We start from the raw sequence: 10,626 nt of genomic DNA on the forward strand, positions 1-10,626 counted from the left end.
ATTGGCTTCACATATATACTGAATATCACACATATATACTGGTCACACATATATACTGGTCATACATATATACTGGTCATAAACACACATATACACTGGTCGAAAAGTTCGACAAAGTTGGAACTGGCCTGTATTAAGAGCTTTTTGCATTCTACTCTTGCCTTGGTTCATTTCGGACCAATTTCTATGGAGAACTGAAGCAATTAGAGTTGCAACTGAACAGATAATTGTTAGAACAAGCCAACTCAAAAATCCTTTTCAGCCATTCAAGCAGTTTCTGCACATAATGCTGCGGAATCAAACATTATTGAATCTTGCATAAGAACTCTTTATCTTCTACGTAAGATACCTCAAAAAGTATGACTGTTGTCTTACAGTGGATCCCGGGTCATGTTGGAATTACTGGTAATGAATGGCTTGATAAACTAGATAAAAAAAGAACTGAAATTTTCCAATCAAATATTAGTGGGGTACAATTTACAGCAATGAAAAAAAAAAAAAAAAAAAAAAGTAAAAAATATTTAAAGGAGAAATTTTGAAATTACTTAAAGAAATTAAGAACAAAAAGTGGCGGGATTCGATTTATAATATCCTTACTCTCCTAGATCGATCGCAATTGCGGCGTTTTGTTTAGAGACTGGACATGATTGTCTCGGTATCATCTGCACCGACAGTCTGTAATGACAGCCTCTTGTGCACTTGGTGTAACCAGAATTTTTGCTAAAACGTTCCTCATTGAAGGAAAAAAAGCCTATACAGTTGATATGAAACGGCTAAAGAGTTGATATCCAGAGACTATTTATTATTATTATTAATGCTTAATGTAGTCATTTGTTTTTACATTTCCCAGTTTTGATGTCGTTATTGTTATTGTAATGAGGTTAATTTATAAAGTACGGGTGGCCATAATTAAACTGACAGTGCTCACAGTGTTCTGTAGCGCGATCAAATTGGCGAGAATGACGCCACATTTTGTAGGAAGATTAAACAAGACGGGGGACGAAGGATTCCGCGAAAAAAAATTAGTTCCAAAAGTCACCGCTAGGGGAATAATTGGCACTGCGTAATAGAAAATAGAGTGTTTAATTTAAGTTTAATTAAATAAATTTAAATAAAATTTATACAATAACTTTTACAATATTTAAGTATTTACACATTCCTATTATACATCAACTTTAGTTTTACGCGCGAGTAATTGAAAAATATAATACCAAAATCGGTAACAACTCATTTCTCGCCTTTTTGGCGATAAAGGTAGACCTCACATGAGGTAAAACTTCTTGAAATCTGCTACTTGCAGTAAGAATGAAAGACTAACTTAAGTTTGCAAAGTAACATAAAATTTTACTTATCTTTGTGATATTCGGACATTCTTTTCTGAGCCCAGTCTTGGAAGGTAGCGCAGATTCTGGTTTGATTTATCCTCCTTCTTGTGCGGGCTCGCCCTTCAGAGCCTTCCTCTAGAAGCTTTCCTTTTCCTCCAGTTCGGTCACCCTTGAATACCTTCTTTTTCGCCTCTGCCTGTGGTCTTGGCCGTTTGATGGCAGCTGGTCTTGGCGGAACCGGGACACTTCTTTCGCGTTCCTGCTTGGACCTCGTTGCTGGCCGTTCAAATTTTCCTTGTAACTTTTCCTCCGCCGCTGGTGGCCCTTCCGCGGTTCGGCGACATTTGCTGCGGAGAGTCCTGTCCGATGAGTTGATCTTCCGTTTGGGAGCCGGGTTATAGTTGCCGTTATTTCTCCTGGCTTTCTTTGCATTTGTCGTACTTCTCCCTTCTTCATTCTGGGGGTGTTCGTGAGCTCTCTTTTCTGGACGGTGGAACGGCTTCTTTTTCTTGTTACCTTCAATTTTCCAGCGGGGAAACTTTCTTTTCAATTGCTCCTGCCTCCTAATGGCTTGTCCTTGTGCTTGACGTTGTTCCACCTCTGGAGCTTGTGCCTGCCGTGTCTGCCGTGCCGGATCCTGCAAAAGATCTTTGAAAATTTGCCTTTTATTACGATCACAGTAGGGTTTTATTTGATCAATGTTTGCGGAGCATGTTTCGCCATTTCTGGCTTTTAACACCACTACAGCGTGAGTTATTTTTTCTATGACATATGGTCCTTCAAATCGTGGAAAAAATTTGGCAGTTTTGTCTTCTGGTGCTGAAGAAAGTGAATGCTTAATTTTTAACACTTCATCCCCTACTTTATAAGTTACTCCCCGTCGTTTCATATCATAATAAAGCTTCTGTTTTCTCTGTGCTACTTCAGTATTCTTTTTTGCTTCTTTAATTAATTTTTCTATATCACCCATTTTAAATTCTGGGGCTCTTTGTTGCACATAAAATAATTTATCTAACGGCGTTATAATCTTTCTGCCTAAAAATAACTCAGCAGGAGTTTTGCCCGTTGTATCATGTTTTGCGGTCCTAAGGGCGAAAGCAAATTCATTGACATAGTTATCCCAGATTTTATGAAAATTTTTAACATAACTACGGATAATTTTCACTATATTTCTATTGACCCGTTCCGCTATATTTGATTGCGGCCGATACGGGACCATTTTTAAATGACGTATGCCCAGTTTTTGGCACATGTCTTCAAATACATTACTTACAAATTGAGGACCATTATCCGATATAACTTTTAGGGGCTCCCCGTATTTTAAAATATATTTATTTAAAATAGAATCAATAACTAATTTCGCGGAGGCTCGTTTTAAGGGAACAATATCGGTCCACTTACTAAAATGATCAACCATAACAAGGAGATAGCGACTTTTATTTAACTGACATTTTGGGAAAGGGCCCAATAAATCGATGCCAATTATTTCATTTGGAAATTCGGATTTAATACTATTTAGAAACCCGGCCGGGCGGAAATTAATATAATTAACTGCTTGACATGTTGGGCAGGACTGGACATACGCCTTTGTTAACTTTTGCAGTTCAGGAAAATAGACTATACAACAAAAAAAAAAAAAAAAAACTATACAACGCGTACGCGTTGTATAGTTTTTCGAATACCAGCATGAGAAGCTAAAGGGCTGTCATGCAACTCCTGCAGGTCATGCAATCTAAGACTAGCTGGGATAACAGGTCGAAATTCGTTGTTGGAATTCGTAGTTTTCGTATAAAATAATAGACCATCTATTAGTTCGTAATGGGCCGCCCTATTTCTTATCGCCACAATATCTTGGTGGCTAAAATTTTCAGGATCCTTTAAATACTCATAAATGCTTCCAAACTCAGGATCCTTACCCAGTTCGGTTATTACAGTTTCTCGGGAATTTATTGTACATGCTGTGAGCATTGCCACCTTTACAGTATTAATTCATCTATTTTCATCTATTTTAATTCTGGATAGGGCATATGCTACAATATTTTCCTTTCCGGGGGTATGCTTGATTACCAGATTATATTCTTGTAGCTTGAGTGCCCATCTTATTAACCTTGGGGATAAGTTTTCCCCTGAGTACAATCTAGTTACCGCCGCATGATCGGAGTACACTGTTATTGGCGCCTTTCCAAAATAGACTCGGAACTTTTGCACTGCTAACAGAACTGCAAGTGCCTCTCTCTCGGTCGCGGAATAGTTTCTTTGTGTTTGATTTAAAGTTCGGCTAAAAAATGCCACGGGCTGCTGATTTTGTGAAAGTACCGCTCCTACCGCATAATCCGAAGCATCCGCTGAAATTTCTAAATTCTCATCCTTTTCAGGAAATTTCAACACAGGGGCTTGCGTTAATGCTTGCTCTAATTTTTCGAACGCACTATTGGCTTCGGCCGTCCACGAGAATCTTGCCTTTTTCCTTTTTAATTTTAACAATGGTTCAGCAATAGCTGCAAAATCTTTTATAAAGGACCTATAATATGAACAAAGTCCTAGAAAAGAAGAGAGCTTCTTCGCGGTGTTTGGAGTCGGATACTTTTGTACAGCGATTATATTTGATTCGTCTGTCTCGATTCCTTTCTGAGATATTTTGTAACCTAAATATTTTAATTCAGGGGCTGCAAATTTGCACTTTTCGACATTAACTTTTAGACCGGCCTCATTTAATAAAGAAAACACCTGTCTTAAATCCTGTACATGTTGGTCGAGATTATCACTAGTAATAATGATATCGTCTAAATAGATTGTAGGGTTTATATTTATTTTAACTAACATTTATTTTAAGTTTAAACTATCTTTCCTGTCAAGCCTTACTTTCCCCTGGAACTGCCAATGCTAGAATATGTAAATTTGAGTAGAACGCGCAAGCATTCAAATTATCAGCGGAAGTAGTATGATTTAAATAGAAGGAAACAAGTTCGGTGAGAGAGAGTTATTCTTACTTCGCGAGCGCGGAGGTAGAAATCGAGAATTAAAGAACCCCGCGTTGCGGCCTATGTGCTTGGCGGGAAGTAGTTGCAATTGTTCCAGTGAGCTTCAAGTCTGCTGAATTAGCTGCGGCTTTTGTAAAACGCGGTGAGTTAGTTATTTTAGAGAGCCTCGTAGTTAGAATATTGTCTTTATTTTCTTTTCAGGTTATTATTTTTATTTTGACTGCCTAGTTGGCACAGTTTGTAAGCGTCAAGAGGACGCAATTGTAATTTAGTACGTTGAATAAAAAGGGACTTAAACCCTTTATAAGACTATGTGGTTTATACAAGCTTTCACAGTCATCTCTTGGTTGCGTGCTAGTTAGAGGCGCGCAACGTTATATTGGCGCCCGAACACTTATCGAACTGAAATGGCCGAAAACTGGATGGAAGCCGCTGGACAACACCAAGAAATGACAACGCAGTTAGAAGGATTTGGATACCTGGTCCAGACTTTGAGAGCATCAATCAAGCCAAACGTCTATTTCGACGGAAAAAATTCGGTGTCCGTATTTTTAGAAGGTATAGAAAATCACTTTCAGCTCTATCCTGTGCCTGAAAGACAAAAAGTTGCTATTGCCACATCAGCACTAAGAGGACAGGCCGCGCTATGGTGGAAAAATATAGGAAAATTTCTACTAGGTGAATTTGGAAGCCCGACGTATACATTTGAAAATTTCAAAAAATCGTTAGTAAAGGCCTTCCCCATAGTGAAAGATCGCGCACGGCTGGAAGCCGAGCTATATAGTTTCTATCAACGGGATACAGCACAATAGACGGACTTTATTTTACGAAAAATCAAGCTAACGGATATGCTGTATGGCAAGAAACCCGATGCGGAGATTATTGAAATAATATTACCAAGATTGTTACCCGCTGTCCAAGACTACTTTGAAATTAGAAACCCAACCACATTGCAGGAACTTTTCGAATTGGCGGTGAAGTTTCAAAATCGCAGAATCGCGGAAAGAGCGAGAGGGGAAACATATTCTCAAAGTACCAGAAGGAAGGAGGAAACAAGAAATGGAAATCGCTCATATGGGGGAAAGAACTATCAAGCTAACGCATCGAAACTTGAAGGGCAAGGCCCAAAAAGAAAATTTGAAAATAAGCAACCGCGTACCCAGAAGACACAGATTGAAAGGAAAGCTTTAAACGACTAGAGGGGCCTGTGAAAGGGAGGGTCCAGACCCCGGAAGTTTTAGAAAAACCCTCAAATAGACATCTAAATACAGTCATCGTAAAAAACTCACAGCTACCAATTATACAAGTCCTGGTTGGCGATATACCAGTAGAAGCCCTCATCGATACAGGAGCAGAAGGAAATTTCATGAGTGAAAAGTTCTTCAAAAAGAATTTTTATAGGATACGACTCTTTAAAACCAGAAATACGGAAATTATAGCGGCGCAAGGAAAAACATGTCACTGCATCGGGAAAGTATCATTGAACTTACAGATAAAGGAGGAGGGTCTCAAAGTATTAATTTTTGTGGTGAAGGACCTCCAACACTCTCTTATTTTAGGTATGGACTTTTTAAGGGCCGCGAGGGCCAAATTAAATTTTCAAGATAGTTCCGTGGTGCTGGAGATGGACCAGAGGGTGGTGGAACCGGTGGAGACACCTGAATTGGACCTTAGCCATTTGAATGACCAGGAAAGTAAAGCAATACAGCAAGTGGTGAGTAATTTTTCTCATTTGTTTTCAGAAAAACCGGGAAACTGTCAGATCGTGACTCACAAGATTCAACTAAATGCCGAAAAACCTTGTAGGACTAAACCTTACCGCTATGACAAACAAAAAGACGTAATCATAGAAGAACATATTCAGGAGATGTTAAAGAATAAAATAATAACGCCCATAAATAGTGAATACGCGAGTCCAGTCGTATTATGTAGGAAAAAGAACGAGTTTCTTCCTTCGGATAAAAGGGCTTGGAGGTTTGCTATCGATTATAGAAAACTAAATAGCATAACTAAATTCCCAGTTTACCCTTTGCCGGTTATAGACGAGATCATTAGACAGATCAAATCGACGAGATATATGTCTACTTTGGACTTAACGTCTGGCTACTATCAAATAGCTATGAGACCCGAAGATATACATAAAACCGCGTTTATAACAAAATCGGGCACTTATGCATTTTTACGCATGCCTTTTGGGTTGTGTGGGGCCCCATCAACATTCCAGAGAGCTATGGACATTGTTCTAAAGCCTGTCCTAGGAAAATCAACTTTAATTTATCTAGATGATATAATTATAACGAGTAGTACGTTGGAAGAACACGTTAATGACCTCGAACAAGTTTTTAAATTATTAAAAGAGGCCGGTCTTACAATTAACGCCTCAAAATGCAAGTTCGCAACTAAAGAACTTAAATATCTCGGTTATAAAATTTCGCAAAAGGGTATAGAAACGCAAGATTCAAAAATAAAAGATATTAAGAATTTCCCACCGCCCAACACCGCCAAGAAACTTTCGTCTTTCCTTGGACTATGTTCTTACTATCGATCTTTCATAAAAGATTTCGCTAATATTGTTGAACCACTCTTAGTAATCAAAAGAAAAAAGAGTAAATTTACGTGGACAGCGGAAGCTAACACGGCTTTTGAAAGATTAAAAGAAGCGCTTATTAATGCCCCTGTTTTAAAATTCCCTGAGGGGGACGAAAACCTGGAAATTGCGGCAGATGCATCAGACTATGCGGTGGGTGCGATTCTTATGCAAAATAACCATCCGCTGGCATTTTTTAGTAAAACATTGAATCAAACACAAAGGAATTATACAGCTACAGAAAGAGAAACATTAGCCGTATTAATGGCTATACACAAATTTCGAGTTTATTTCGGCAAATCGCCAGTAACAGTCTTTTCGGATCATGCGGCGGTTGGTAGACTTTACTCGGGAAAAAACCTAACGCCCAGGTTAATAAGATGGGCTTTAAAACTCCAAGAATATAATATCACAATAAAATATAAACCGGGTAAGGAAAACAATGTAGCTGACGCACTTTCTCGTATAAAACTGGACGATGAAGGTAATGAACTTAAATGCGCTGTGTTGACTTCAAAAATTTTAGATTCTAGAGATACGGTTATTACTGAACTGAAAGCTGATCCTGAATTTGGAAATATCTATGCTTATTTGAAAGACCCCGAAAGCTTTGAGCACACAGATATCGATGCGATAAGAAATAGAGCAAAAAACTATGAAATAATAGATAATTTATTATTCTATACGAAAACAACAAACGAAAATCTTGAGTATAAGCCAGTCATCCCAGCCTCGCTTCGATTAAGCATTTTGAAGGAGTTGCACGAAAAAAAAAACAGCGGGCCACCTCGGGGTCAGAAAGACTTTAAGAAGGGTACGCGAGGCGGTATATTTCGCGCAATTATACAAAATAGTAACGGCGTATGTCAGGTCCTGCAATCAATGTCAGTTAATAAATGATATTAATTACAGCCCGGCCGGGTACTTAAATAGCATTCGCGCTACATTTCCGAATGAAATTTTAGGCATAGATCTCCTTGGTCCCTTCCCCCACAGCGAGTTAAATAAAAATCGTTTTCTTTTAGTAATAGTAGATCATTTTTCAAAATGGATAGAAATTGTTCCACTTAAACGCGCGTCAGCCAAAACAGTCGCAGATGCATTCTTACACAGATACATTTTAAAATACGGTGCACCGATAAAAGTCATTAGCGATAACGGAAAACAATTCATTAGTCAAATATTTGAAAACATATGCAATGGACTTGATATACGCCATATCAAAATGGTTCCGTATAGACCACAGGCTAACATAGCAGAAAGAGTTAATAAAAACATTGTAAAAATAATTCGCAGTTACGTTAGCACACATCACAAGCGCTGGGATGGCTACATAAATCAATTAGCTTATGCTTTAAGAACGGCACATCATGATACTACGGGGAAAACTCCAGCAGAATTATTTTTAGGCAGAAAGTTAATTACGCCTTTAGATAAATTATTCTTTGTGCAACAAAGAGAGCAGGAATTTAGACAAAAGGACGTGCAAAAACTAATTGATCAGGCGCTTAAAACTTCGGATACGGCAAGAAATAGACAAAAGTTATATTACGATAGAAAACGCCGTGAAGCAGATTTTAAAGTTGGGGTAAAGTATTGAAACGGAAATTTTCTTTATCAAGTGCCCCAGACAATTTTATGGCAAAGCTAGCTCCAAAGTTTGAAGGCCCCTATGTAATTCAGGAAATCAAAGGAGTAGTCTTATATCTTAAAAACGAGAGAGGGGAAATCTGTAAAGCAAGTCCCGAGCAGGTGAAAAAATACTATAATCCAAATGATTTTGAAATCCTTAAAAGTTTCTTGCAGGACTCAAGTCTAAACGAAATAGAAGGGCCAGAGACTGCAACAACTATTCCACCACCCAAGAAACGGAGAACTGAAGAGAGACCTAGCACTTCTACAACCCGGACGTCGGTATCAAAAAGAAAAAAGGATTTTCAAACTCTGGCGTTTAAGAAAAACAAAAATACAGATGAACCGGGTAAAGAAACCGTGGTAAAGACGAAAACACCACCTACAAAAGATGGCAGGAGAAATTACACATCAAGGAGAACGCGCACACGGCCACAGAGTCAGGTGCCAGCAAGGCCGCCGTTCCGGAAACTGAAACGCCAACAGGAGGCACAGAAGTACGAGGAACAGAAGAAATTCAAGGACTCCAGACCGGAGGACGTCAAGACCAGCCGTCCCAGGCAGAAACGCAAAGGCCAACAACCAGACGATTACTCCGTCAAGAGGCCAGCATGTAGAGGACGCAAAAGAAAGATCAACGGGGACGACACGCGGAGATCAACAAGGAGAAGATTGACATCCATGACACCTCTAACTTGGGATCAATTTTGTCAAAAACGGATGACGGAGTTTTAAGCATCAAAACTCAAAGATAAGTTAAAACCTTCTATAAATTTTTTTTCTCTTTTGTTCCGAAATGTTATGCATAAGTACGAAGTTCTATGTTTTGACGAAAGTCAATATGTCTCGGTTGAGACTTAGTTTTGTTTTACTTTATTTAGCTAAGGCAAAAGTATTATTTTCTTTAAGTGTAAAAGCTAAAAACAAGCATTTTCTGTTGGTCGAAAGACTAATTCTGTTATGTTAAAGCCAAAATTTGGCCGGAGATAAAAATAACTTCGTATTCTTGTATGTACTAATAAGAATTTTAGTTCCAGTGCCGCCAGCTTGGCGAAGAATGAGTAAAGTAAAAATTTATTTTCTCTTATTCATTTTATGGTAAATTGTAAAAAGCATATGTGAATAAGCATAAAGTGAATGCTTAAAAGCAATGAAGTCAAAATTTAAGTATTAAACTGTAAAGTCATGCTTTAGAGCGAAAGCCTGCATGTTTAAAGATGAATGAGGGGGAAGCTAGAATGAATGTGTTTTGTAGGGTTCTCCACCTACATTTGAATTTTTAAGACTGTTAAAGTAGCTCATTGAGTTGTAGAATGTCGAGTAAGGTGTGTCTATTTGGTGGTTGAATTCTAACAAATCATGGTGGTTAGGGGAAGTGTTGTAAGACTAAAACACGAATATTCCCGTTTGACACCACACATGGTGGAGAGCCAGGGTAAAGTTAAATTAATGCTTGAAAAATTGAATGAATGTGAAGTAAGCAATAACTAAGAAAAAACGAATCGTTAAAAACAAAAATTTATTGTGTCAAGAAGTGTAAATTATAATGTATGTAGAAAGATACTGATACTTATTCCTTCCAGATGCTGGAAGGAAAGGCCAAGATTGATTGATGAAGTCCAGGAAAAGTTGCTGTAAGAAGAAAGCTTTGTAACGACTAACAGAATTTTAATTGTTACATAAGATTTTTTTTGTGTAAACGAGGCTTTCGCCAGTTAGCTCAGAATTAGATAAACTTACAACAGGTCGTTTGTAGGACCTGCTTCCAAGTTTTCCAAATTCTGGCAGCGGCAAATGTAGGGTTTATATTTATTTTAACTAACATTTATTTTAAGTTTAAACTATCTTTCCTGTCAAGCCTTACTTTCCCCTGGAACTGCCAATGCCAGAATATGTATATTTGAGTAGAACGCGCAAGCATTCAAATTATCAGCGGAAGTAGTATGATTTAAATAGAAGGAAACAAGTTCGGTGAGAGAGAGTTATTCTTACTTCGCGAGCGCGGAGGTAGAAATCGAGAATTAAAGAACCCCGCGTTGCGGTCTATGTGCTTGGCAGGAAGTAGTTGCAATTGTTCCAGTGAGCTTCAAGTCTGCTGAAT

This window comes from Stegodyphus dumicola, chromosome 7 (assembly GCF_044657685.1).
Source record: "Stegodyphus dumicola isolate Sdum_Otavi_A_Nest chromosome 7, ASM4465768v1".
Lineage (NCBI taxonomy): Eukaryota > Metazoa > Arthropoda > Arachnida > Araneae > Eresidae > Stegodyphus > Stegodyphus dumicola.